General features: G+C 38.4%; 1 pseudogene; it reads left to right on the top strand.

The window, feature by feature from the left end:
* The first annotated feature begins 5,425 nt into the window (after positions 1–5,425).
* Positions 5,426–13,320, top strand: part of LOC149524160 (uncharacterized) — a 157,276-nt pseudogene continuing 149,381 nt past the window's right edge.

The raw sequence follows: 13,320 nt of genomic DNA, 5'->3' as shown, positions 1-13,320 counted from the left end.
AGTTCACGCAGCTGCCAGATACAGCTTACAGATACTGTTTACTGGATCCAGTGTACTCTCTCTCCACTGCTAACCAAAGAGGGCAGGAAACTATTAGCTTTCTTAGCCAATTTCACCATCTGTCACCTATAGTACAAAGATGCAAGTACCTAGTGAGTAGCAAATAAACAACCTGATTTTCTTGTATGGATTTTGTACATTTTTTCCTTTTTCTAAAAACCCTCTTATTTTTTTTCCAAAGACTATCTTTAGTTGCTATCTGAAGGATTTAAGGATCATGTGCACCAACTTGGGCTGCTCATGAAGCATCTATGTTTTTGGTTGTTATTTAGAAAGGGACATGAAAGCCTTTGATATGACTGTTTTGCACAATGATGTCATTTTCAGAAATGCATGTAATGACATCTTAACCCCTTTAAGTTTTAGCATTCCCGAGAAGCATGTGAATTTCACTGCAATAGGAGGTAGAATGTTTTCAGTATGTTTCTGGATACCAAAGTGTAATTCCTTGGTTCTTTTTGCAAAATTTTCTAATGTGCTTATCCACCACAAATGATCTATGAATAAAAATGTTAAAATCTTCCATCACTTCAGTGCCTTAGAATATGTCATATATTTGGCTTAATATTAGCAATGATAACATGGATCCTGTAATTCCAGACACAAAGATGAAAAGATATGGATAAATTACATATAAGAAGTCAGTTCACTCCTCTGATCCTTAAGAAACATCTCTTCATGGCTATTTGGCTCTAGTAACCTTCACAGAACTTATATTAGAAACTGCGTGGAGGTTCCACAAATGTAGGAAGAACAGACACCTCGGGGGGGGGGGGGGGGGGGGGGAAGCTGTGTTAATCTGTAATTTTAAAAACAACTTTTAAAAACATGAGTAGTCTTGTGGCATCTGAGGCTATGTCCAGACTGTGGAGTTTTTCAGGATATCTGAGGTATGCCAGAAGACTTCACCACATCCAATGAACACGTCTGCTCTTCTGGCATTTTTTTTGCGGAAGAGCAGACGTGCTCTTTCAGAAGCCCTGTATTCCTCATTTTATGAGGAATAAGAGCTCTTCTGAAAGAGGATGTTTTTCCTAAATTTGGCCCCGTTTAGATGGGCCAAATTTCAGAAAAGCTGCTTCAAAAAAAAATCAGAAAATGGTATGTTAATTGCAGAGCGCAATTCGTGTACCTTTTTCCAAAAAATAAAAAAAGTGACAGTCTAGATGTAGCCAGTCTGAGACTAACAAAAATATATGTATAGTATCATGAGCTTTCATGGGCAAACCCCACTTTTTCAGATGAGATGATTTTCAGTGGAAAAAAGTGGGGGGGCTTGGAATAAGAAGGTAGATAAGAAAAAAATAGCTGTCAAATATAGTCCTGGTGCTAATGAGGCTAATTAACTGAGTGGGCTGGAAGTATTCCATATTTAGCTTTTGATAGTAATAGGAAAAACAGAGTAGCCATGAATTTATCAGCCATTTAGCCATAAATCTTTCAAGGCTTATAAAGTATCTGCTCTCTTCACTGGCATAAACCAACCAAAACTGCCCTGAATAACTTGGGGCTCCACTTCAAGATAGACAACCCTCATGCTAAAGGAGGCTAAAGAAAAAGTCTTATCAACAAGTTAATTGTTCACAACAACTTATTGAATCCAATTCTTCAGCAAAGGGCTCAGATGAGTATCCCCTTGTTCTGAGATTAAATTAAAGGATAGATTGCGCTATTTAGCTATTAGCCTAAATTTGATTTCCTGGTCAGCCCTTTGAAGAAGTGTGCAAACAGAAGTGAGCTCACACACTGCACTAGTCTAAGAAGAATCAACATGCTCCTCTATTCATGTCTAGCCAGTTCTGCCAATGAAGAAATGGTGGAATATTCACATTACTGCCTTGGCCACTTTCTTTTGAAGATGTCCCCAAGAAATAGTCCCTGTGTCCCAGGAAGCATAAGGAATCTGATAATTCCTGTCCTTTTTGCAGGAGAGAGATAGACAGAGAAGCTTGAAAGTTCCCTTAAGCACCAATAAAAGGCAATGGACAATATAATGAGGAATAATTAGGTTTCCTAGATTTTCTGACAAAATATGTTAAAATGCAAAAATACTAAACTAATGCATATGTATGGAAGAAAAGGACAGTGTGTGTGTGGGGGGGGGGAGGGTCCTTTTTTTAAAACACTCCATTCTCAGCTCTTATCAACATTTCTAAAAGAATAGCATCATCTCTTCATTCAGCTCATTTATTTTCTGGCCTTTAGAGGGTCTGCCACATTACAATTTTTCTTCTGTACATCCTTAACTTTCTAATCTCAGTGCCAGCAGTGCTTTGTAGAAACAACAGGCATTTCTATAGGTCAGTGCTGGTGAAGTAATTTGCAGTTACTGCTGCATTTAACAGGTGTTAATAAATTACATTTACACAGAAAAAGGATGGCTAGGCAATAGCTCATTGTGCACCAATTGGTTTCTGTGCTTTAAACAGCATGCAGTGCTGCATATGTTGTGTAGTAATAAGCAGAGACATGTAGAAAGATATTTGAATGAACAAAGTCATAATTAAGTGTAATTATTATTGCCATTATTAATAATCATTTACTTTTCTAAATTTACTACCATACACATGTTGACATTGCAGCACACTGTGTTGACAGATGTTAGTTATTTAAAGCTTCTCCATAATGAATATAATGTGATTGTAATGCTATCACAGCCTTCATCCTATAGATTGGACCTCCCTGGTCTGGCACCCTCAGGACCTGAGCTGTACCGGACCAGGGAGTTTGCTGAACCAGGGAAGCTCAGTGCTCCCTTGCTGGCTGCCCTGTTCCCAGGCTCCTCATTTTTTGAGGAGTACAGGATCTTTCAAAAAAGGGTTTTATTTTCGAAAGATCCCCATCTAAACTGCTGTTTTTCTATTGAAAAGCCCTGTGTTGAAAAAAACCGCGGATGCCATTATGCAAAGGAAGAGTGGGAAATTTAAATCGCAGCTTCATTTGCAATTTCAAAGTGTCTAATTTACATCCCTTTTTTGAGAAAAGGGATGTAGTCTAGACACATCCATAGACACAAAAACATGGGGGTAAAATTTCCCTTCTGGTATTTTTGCACCTGCAAACAATTATCAGTACAGGTCAAAAACCTAGGCTATAGCACAATTAGGAATAGAACTTATATCCCAGTTCCCTCTTTCCTACTATAAATAACCATTTTTGTTACTAAATTATCAGAACAAACCCACACAAAATTCCAAGTGAAATTGTAAAAAGGCACAGTGTAGTTCTTTTACCTCTCTAATTTTAGGCATTCCCAACCCCTCACACCATAATTTTGGGGTAATAGCTTTGAGTGTTATGCAGTCTTGTACCATATATGTTTTGCAATTTACCAGTTCCTGTAGGTTTTTCTTATATTCTGTGCTTGTTATCCAGCTTGAGTCTGTGCTATTTGTTCCCTTTCCCTAGATGTCTGACTTTATGTCTCAGCATGAACCTCCTCTTTGTGCATGCAGCCCAATTTCCTAATATCTCCCAGTTAATTTACAGTTTGAGCCAATCCTCTAGTGTGCCTGTGCCCCTCTGATTTTGCTGCCAGAAAATGTGATCCAATTTAACTTTACACACTCTCTAGATTGTTACTTAAAATATTACACTAACATATGTAATCCTTCTCTCAGGTGCCACAGCAGCAGCAAGGGCCAGCTTTAATCTGCCAGGGGTTCTTTTCTAAAATAAATTAAACTATGAGTTGAGTCTAGATCCATTGCTATATGCCAATTTCTGGCTTTGGGAAATTAATTATATCTTCCATGGTTTCCTCTGCAAGCAGTTTCTTTCTGCCTCCAAAACTCAATTCCTCTGGGTTCATGGAACACAAATATTTTTTATTTGGGGGGGAGGGGGGAAAGAGTCAAAAGGTCCGCAAAAACTCAAAATCTATGTTTGCATCTAAGAAACTGGGCAGCACAAATCAATTCATCAGGAGTTTAGTCAACTTCCTGTCCTAACTAATAAAGTCCAACTTGTGATCCAGAACTCAGTTTCAGTACAAACCCCACCAAACTAAAGCCCCACTCACAAATCATGTTGGTCTCAGTGGTAGTTAAGGGCATGCAGGGGTGGCGTTCCTCTTCTGATTTGGTCACACCACAGACAATTGTTATACAAAACTCTGGTATGACATGCAGCAGATTTCAGAGTTCTGTGACTTCAGATCTGCTTCGAGCCCGTAGGCAAGGCCGCTGTGACATGAGCTCAGCTTTGCCACAGCCACTAGTCCATTTGGCCCTTGTTGCGGAGTCAGCTCTGTTCTGGTACTGGTTCAGAAGGGTAACCAATTTCTTTAGTGAATTAAGCCTGGTTGGCATGCTGTGTTTTATTTTCTTAGTAATTTGTTTTGTTCTGTTTGCTACCTCTTTGACCACTTAAAATCCACCTTTTTGCAGTTAAAAACTTATTTCTTGTTTATAATATAATCTAGCCTAAAAAGATCAGGTAAAACCCTGGCAGAAAAAGCTTACATTAGGTGGCAATCATAAACAGCTCCTTGCCCCTAGGTCTTCCAGTCTTAGGACCAATACATGTATAGTGTACTACCCCCACCACCAAAGATAAAGGAAGGATAAATGTGGCCTAGTATATGCTGTGTCAGAAAATAGTGAGATTTTTACACAGAACTCCTTTTATCCTACATATCTACATATCCTATGGACTATAGACAGAGATTATGCCACACACTCATAAAAAAAAACCCCTCAGGAATCACTTTATCAGCATTCTATACAAACAGAAAAAAATCAAGGAGGAACTCTCAACATTAGAAACAATATTAAAAAACCAAGCATCCACACACACTTCATCTTTTTCCAGACTTTACTACAATTCAGCAAACCACCCAAGGATCACTTCATCTCCTTGAAGAAGAAAAGGACAATAAACTGTCCAAACTGCTACATACCTCAGGATCTCTCATTCCAGACACTTTCAATTCACCCAGCAACATTGTCAATCTATCTAACCAATCTTTCAGCCCACCAGACGAATTTGTCCTATCTCAAAGACTCTCCTTTTGCCCCACTATCCCTACAAATATGATTAAGTTCTGTGGAGATCTGGAATCCTATTTTTGCCGCCTCTGCCTGAAGGAATATTTCCAACACACCAATGTATACCACACTGACCTTGCTGCTCAGCCCCACAAATGCCACAGGCAGAAGGCTCCTATGTGGACTCCTACTATTGGTCACAATGAGACCCTTGATTTCTACATCGACTGTTTCCGCAAATATGCTTGAGCTGACATTGTCAGCAAACAACGTATAACATATAACCTGAGTCATGCAGAACGCAATGCTATACACAGCCTCAAAAATAATCTTAACATCATAATCAAAGAGGCTGACAAAGAGGGTGTGTAGTCATCATGAACAGAACAGATTATGAACAGAAGGCAACCAGACAACTCATCAACACCTGATTCTATAAGCCTCTGTCCTGTGATCCCACTAAAGAATACCAAAAACCCCTGAAACAACTGCTCATGAATCTCCCTGTTGCTGCTCAGGACCAAATTCACACTAACACAGCCCCCTAATCCCTGACCAGGAGTTTTCTATCTGCTACCCAAGATACACAAACCCTGGAAATCCTGGACGACACATCATCTCAAGCATTGGCACACTTACAACAGGATTATCTGGCTATATCAACTCCCTCCTCAAGACCCTATGCTACCAGCACTACTAGCTACCTCCGCGACACCACTGACTTCCCGAGGAAACTTCAAAACATCAGTAATCTACCTGAAAATACCATCCTAGCCACCATGGACATAGAAGCCCTTTACATCAACATTCCACATGAAGACGGATTACAGGCCATCAGGAACACCATCCCTGATGACAGCACTGCACACCTGATTACAGAATTCTGCAACTTTGTCCTCACCCACAACTACTTCCGATTTGGAGACAATTTGTATCTTCAAGTCAGCAGCACTGCCATGGGCACCCACATCGCACCACAATATGACAACATCTTTATGGCTGACCTTGAATAACGTTTCTCAGCTCTCGCCCCCTAACCTCCTTACTCTACTTATGCTACATAGATGACATATTCATCATATGGACCCACAGAAAAGAGACTCTTGATGAATTTCACAAGGATTTGAACAACTTCCACCCCACCATCAACCTCAGCCTGGACCAGTGCATATGAGAAATCTACTTCCTTGACACTATAGTACAATTAAATGATGGACAAATTTCCACCGCCCTATACTGGAAACCTACCAACTGCTACACTTACCTTCATGACTCTAGCTTCCACCCAAGACACATTTCTCAATCTATTGTATACAGCCGAGCTCTAAGATACAACAAGATTTGCTCCGATCCCACAGACAGAGACAAATATCTACAGGATCTATATAGTGCATTCCTAAAACTGAAATATCCAGCTGGAGAAGTACGAAAACAAATTGACTGGGCCAAAAAAGTACCCAGACATGAACTACTTCAAGAAGACCCCAAAACAACAGAAATTCCACTTGTCCTTACCTACAGCCCACAACTTAAATCCTTCCAATGCATTATCCACATTCTACAACCTATCTTGGAAATGATCCCTCACTCTCAGAGGCCTTGGGGGAGAGACCTATTCTTGCTTACAGATAATCCCCCTACCTGAAACAAATTATTTCCGGTAACCGTGCCACACAGCTATATCATAAGCATCCAGGAACCCAGCCCTGCAATCAGCCCGGAGCCAACTCTGCCCACATATCTATGCAAGTAAATTCATTACTGGAGTCAACCACATATGCCACCAAATCAGAGGCTCATTAACTACACATACAGTAATGTGACCTATGCCATCAAATGCCAGCAATGCCCCACTACAATATATATCGGACAAACTGGACAGTCCCTATGGGAAAGAATCAATAGACACAAATCAGATATCCGTAAAGGGAAAATACAGAAACCTGTTGGTGAACACTTTAATCTGTCTGTCACTCATTAAGAGATCTTCAAGTTGCTGTTTTGTTACAGACCAATTCCAAAAGACAAAACACAGGGAAGGGTTGGAACTACAATTCATTCACAAGTTTAATTCTCATGTCAATGGTCTGAATCGAGATACCAGATGGCTGGGACATTATAAACCAAACAAACAATGAAAATGCCAATGGTTCTTTGTCTGTGTAGAATCTGGTGTTAGTACTCTTTCCCTCTAATGGCTAAATAATGGTTCTTATCTGCTTCTTTTAACTATCCAGTCTTTAGGTGCTTATAGACTATCAATTTTACCTGTTACATACTGTTAGGATTTTCCTTTGATATTTATATACCCACTGCCTCATTTCCCCTCCACCCTCTATTTTTCCCCTTCTCTCCCACCCCCCTTATTTATTTTAGGTTCTGGACATCCAACACTCTGGTCATCTGAAGAAGTGGACTGTGCCCACGAAAGCTCATGATACCATCTACATGTTTTGTTAGTTTTTAAAGTGCTACAGACTATTTGTTGTTTTTTAAGTTTATCCTGTACAGACTAACGCAGCTACTCCTCTGATCCTTTTATCCCATAATATAAAAATAACCTATAACAGGTTGGCAGATTTTAGGATCCTCCATAGAGATCCATGGTCTGTGCCACTGAATATTCCATTATCAGTTGCTTCCATTCTACTTGAAAAGTGCAGTGTACATTACTGCTGAGTGTCACCTGTACAAAGAGTCAGTTATCACCTACCAGGATATAATACCCATTAGAAACTCTTACAGAAGCAATAGGGAAACTGGGGTCTGAGGGGAAAGAAGTCCAAAAGGGTAAAACATTTGGTAAAACCGTGGAACAAAATTTAGGCTGAAATTATTTTTCAAGATACCAAGCAAGCCTAAGTGTGGCATTGGTCAGTATGAGTAAATCCTGACCCCTTGAAGTCTATGGAAATTCTGGCATTGACTTTACTGGAGCCAGGATTTCACACTATATATTGTGTTTTTACTCTGTTCAATGTAAGATGAAGACAGCATCAGATCACAGAGAGCTTACATCTGATTTAAAGGATGTGCACTAAAAATGTATATAGGATCAGTCATCTGATCCTGAAACCATACACAAGTTATTCAAATAAAGGACCAGTTTTGCCATTAAACACAGATTAATTATTCCAGAAAACAATCTTGTTTTTCAACAAAGAGTAACAGAATAATATTGCACTCTGTCCACGTGAGAGAAGAGGGAATTGCACTAAGTGACAGCTGGACTGTTGTTCTACATTGAGATTCACAAAGGGAAGAGGAAGACGATTCCAGTTTATTAAAGAAAACCAAATTACATTCTACAACTGGCCAGATGGACAACAAAGCAAACCCTGATTGGCCAATGAAAATCCTATCACTTGGCCTTGCCAAAATGCCTGTCATTCAGAATATACTTGAAGCATTCATTATGCTAATTTGTATAAATGGATGAAGGGATACATCCCTAATGCATTTCTTTTTGCAGACAGGTGTGACAATGGGAAACCTGATCAAGCGAGTGGTGTGGTTTTAGAGGACAATTTTCTGAAGAGAAAAGCATTAAGATGGGCAAGAGGGTAATTTGAGAGGTAATTTGATTTTGTGAACTCCATATGACTTTTGAGACTCCACATGCAATTCTGATGAGTAGCCCCAGCTAGACAGGGAAAATAGGAAGTCAGACTTGGAGCCTCCTACATGTTTTTGTCCCTTTGTCCTTTCCTCTTGCAAACTCAAGATGCATTTAATCAGGGAGGGGGAAAAGCTCTCACTGAAATGTAACATAATACCCAAAATAATGTTCTACTTTTGTCTTTGTGTTAACATTTGTCAGCCTTAATATGTCAACCACTTACATGCAGCCGACACGAGAGAGCTCTATGGGTAGAATCAATTTTCCCATTTCTTTCTAAAACATGTTTTTATTCTCATGAAGTTAGAGGAGGTTTCATTTTGGGGAAAGATGTATGGAATAAAGCTGACGATTACAACTTATATGGAAAAAGAAGCATGACTGAAAAATGTAATGCAAGGAATGAGAGTAATGTAACTATGCAGGTTAGTGCATTTGTAACCCACACATCTACTGAGTGGGGCTAACTGTCCCATGTAGTGGCACTTAGGAGAGAGTGTCAGAGATAAGTGAGCCAGGTGGTTTTATAGCTCAAGGCTCATGCACTAAGCTCCAGAGGTCCCGGGCTTGATCCTGCCTGCAGGACCTCTGAAGCTTAGGGTACATCTAGGCTGCGTTGCTCTTTAGGATTACCGGAAGTATCCTGAAATAGCAATACCACATCACTAAAAGCACCCGCTTCTCTTTCACTCATTCTTCTCTCTCTGTAAGTGGTCTAAGTGCCACTACATGGGACAGTGAACCATACCCAATAGGTGTGTTGGTTACACGATCAATGACCAAATAGAGAAAAGATTGAATATAGACTGGAGAAGGAAAGGAATTAGTTCTTCAAAGTCAACCAAGAATGTCTCTTTAGTGCAATTAAGATACAAGTGACAAGGATAGTCTCCCTGAGTAAGCCTTTGACAAGATGACAGCATTGTTTAGTCTACATGTTTTGTTAGTCTATAAAGTGCTACCAGTCCAGTTTTTGTTTTTTAAGTTTATCCTGTATAGACTAACTTGGCTCCCCCCAAAGCTTGTTTAGTTATATTTGTTAGCCCCTAATGTCTCTGTGGTTATATTTTCTTAACTGTAATTACTAAATAAAGTGTTCATCTAAAATACAAGCTGACAAGACAATAGAACAGCAACTTGTAAATCAATGAATCCATGAAAACTACATTGTTCTTTAACATTTAAATTCTTTTTTTAAAGTGGTAAAACTGTTACCTAAACCTAGGGGCAAGATATGGACTTTAAATGTCACACTTACAGTACAATATCTATTCACGAAGACCTTTATCCAGCAAAGAATACTTAAACATCAGTTTAACTTTAAATACATAAATAGTCATAAATAGTTCCCCAAGGAACTATTCATATGATTATAGCTTAAACACTTGCCTAAGTGATTTGCTGTATTGTGGCATACAACAATATCCACATTGCATCAGAATACACAATGGGTTTTTTAACTTATTTTTTAAGTTTCCTTGCCATTTCAACATTTAATACCACTTCCCAGGAACTGAGCCCCCAGAATGGAGGACTTTCTTGCAGAGCCCTGCAATTTCACCATAAAAAACAGTTATCTGGTTCCCAAAGACACATTTCCCTCTCCACAGGTCTCACAGCCTTCCAGACTTCCCCCTACAGACCTGAAAACCCTAAACACATCTCCACCATCAGTGATTCTAGCAGTCCTCAGATCCATTTAATAGGCTCATTGCAATTATGCACATTCTGGGAAAGACTATAGCAAGGGCTGAAAAACAAATAGTGAATCCCTTTTCAAAACTATCCACATTTTCTCGCCACTAATTTTATATGCTACTTGGTGAGCTTTGATAAAAGGTTATTTTCTGTGTGCTGGGCTAAACATTGCTCCATAAAACAATGACTCCTTCCTAAATGAACATCTAATGTTTAAAGAATGTCCTTGTTAGGGAAATTGCCATTCTCTATCAATAGGACTACGCACTTAAGAGGTTACTACTTTATCATTAGTCAGAATATCTAGAGGCTCTACCCTTTAATTTAATGTATAAATTGATTCTACTCTGTCTTTCCCCACAACTAATGAGCATATTTGGTTCTTTCTCAGTAAAAGCTAATGATTAAATTAAGAAGGTTAACAAGGTTTAAATAAAGATAAGAGGGACATTTTGTCAGACTCGAATGCAGCAGTGGTGCTGCACCTATTTTCAGAAAACTCTGGAAGCAGCTTGTTGCATTTTTTTTTATATGAGCATTACTAGGTAACCAATCCAGGTAAATATTATTGCCAATAAACGTGTTGTGAAATCACACTCAAATATCTGCTACTCAACATGCAGGCTAGACTGTGGATTTGGGGAAAACAATCTGACCCTGACCAGGTGCACAGGAGAATGGTTTCCCCAATGAACCTCTCTGCCCTGAAGACCAATATGAGGCAGAACAGGGCTAGGGCCTCATGTCGTTGCCTTCCTGTGTCTTATGGAACAGGATGCACCTTCAGGGCCATGCAGAGGGAGCAGTCCCCACATTAACTGAGCTCAGAGACAGACCTTTACATGGAATACATTAATGGGGGGAACCCAAGTCTCCTTCCATGCTACTTTCCCTCCTTGTTTCCTCCCACTCATTCAATCCATTAGATTCCCAGGACTGCACTTACCAGTGGCAAGTATAAGAAGTTCTTTAAATGTCATTAAAAATTTCATTAGAAAAAAAACTTAATTTGAGGGAACTGTCCATTTGGTTGGCATATGAAGAAAAAGGGTGGAAAGTTTAGACAATGTCTCCCTGGGAAAAAGTCTCAGAGGAATAACTGTGTTAGTCTGTAACTTTAGAAACAATGAATAGTCCTGTGGCACCTTAAAGACTAATAACAGGATATAGATTTATGAGCTTTCATGGATAAGACCTGCTTCATTAGATGAGTTAGAGTGGAAAAGTAAGCAAACTAAAGGAAAGCAACTGTAAGAGTCATTACTTTTATCTCTTTCAGTGAATTAAAAAGTGAGTACTAGACACTCGAATGTGGACCATACTGATAACCAATGAAAACTGTAATTACCCCATAGTTCGACATTTTGTATACATGATGGAACTCACTTTGATTCAATATTTCTAAATAAAAAACAAAGATACAAAGATATGTACATTAACAAAAAGTGATCATAAGATAGAGGCGTATCTGCATGCATTGTAAAAGAGACAAGGAAGAATTTCCTTTCTTATATTTTTGCACTCTGTTTTCTACACATAAACCATTTATAATACTCAAAATTTTCATAGAAAGAAAGAAAGAAAGAAAGAAAGAAAGAAAGAAAGAAAGAAAGAAAGAAAGAAAGAAAGAAAGAAAGAAAGAAAGAAAGAAAGAAAGAAAGAAAGAAAGAAAGAAAGAAAGAACTGTAGAGTAATGAACTGAAAGAACTGTAGAGTAATGAACCTTTGGATTTTGTGGCCCTTTATTTCAGAAATAAATAATTACTGTAGCCTTTTTCTTATTTACCCACAATAGGAAAAGTTAGTTGAATATATAAAGGCTTAAATTGTACATTTCATTAACAGAAAGATATCTGAAGTATATGCATGCAAAAATAGCATTATTTTCTCAGATAACGTTCTGTTAAAAAAAGTACAATAGAAAGATATCTAAGGAAAGATATGCATGCAAAAACATCATTAATCAACATTGCAACTTTGAGGTTACTTTAAATAAGAATAAATGTCATTTCTTTTGGATTGCGAATGATGAAAATAATGTAAGTCAACTAACTATAAAAATTAATTTTGGGGGTTGGAACAGATCCCATATGAAGAGAGATTAAAAAGACTGGGACTTCTCAGCTTAGAAAAGAGGGGAGTAAGGAGAGATATGATAGAGGTCTATAAAATCATGACTGGTGTGGAAAAACTGAATAAGGAAGTAATAAGTAAAAGTAAATAAGTTATTTACTTGTTCCCATAACATAACAACTAGGGGTCACCAAATGAAATTAATGTGTAGCAGGTTTAAAACAAACAAAAGGACGTTTTTCTTCACACAGCACATGGTTGGCCTGTGGAACTCCTTGACAGAGGAGGTTGTGAAGAGTAGGATTTTAACACAGTTCAAGAAAGAACTAGATTAATTGATGGAAGTTAGGTCCATCAATGGCTATCAGTCAGCATGAGAAGGAATAGTGTCTCTATGCAATGTTCTTGAGATGCTCTGTATTACTGTGAATTTTACCTTTAGCCTAGCTAATAGAATAACAAGGTATTGCAACAAAGAATGGAAAACATACCAAAAGGGGAATAACAGACAAATATCTAGTACTCTCTACAGTAGGGGCCTGATGTCAACTTATACTTTTGTAAAAGTAACTCTGTTGAAGTCAATGCAATTCTAACTGTGTAAAATTGAGGAGAGATTGGAATCAGGCTCTAGAAGAAGAAAGCAAAGTAGTTTCTGTTACAGCTGAAGTATGATGTTACTAGTTATCCATATCACACCTACCCTAATTATTACCTGTATCGACAAATTAATTAGAACATGAATATGAAAAAACAAAAATGCTGAAAAAGTTTTAACCTATAACTATGAAATAAAAGTACAAATAAGGGCAGAAGAAAAAAGCGACCCTTGTCCAACTGAGGAAAAGAAAAGCTGCAGTTAACAACGTAAAACATACACGG

Source organism: Pelodiscus sinensis, chromosome 6 (genome assembly GCF_052426305.1).
Source record: "Pelodiscus sinensis isolate ZL-2025 chromosome 6, ASM5242630v1, whole genome shotgun sequence".
Taxonomy (NCBI): domain Eukaryota; kingdom Metazoa; phylum Chordata; order Testudines; family Trionychidae; genus Pelodiscus; species Pelodiscus sinensis.
The sequence above is the reverse complement of the archived record's forward strand: the minus strand, read 5'-3'. Positions and strand labels throughout refer to the sequence as shown.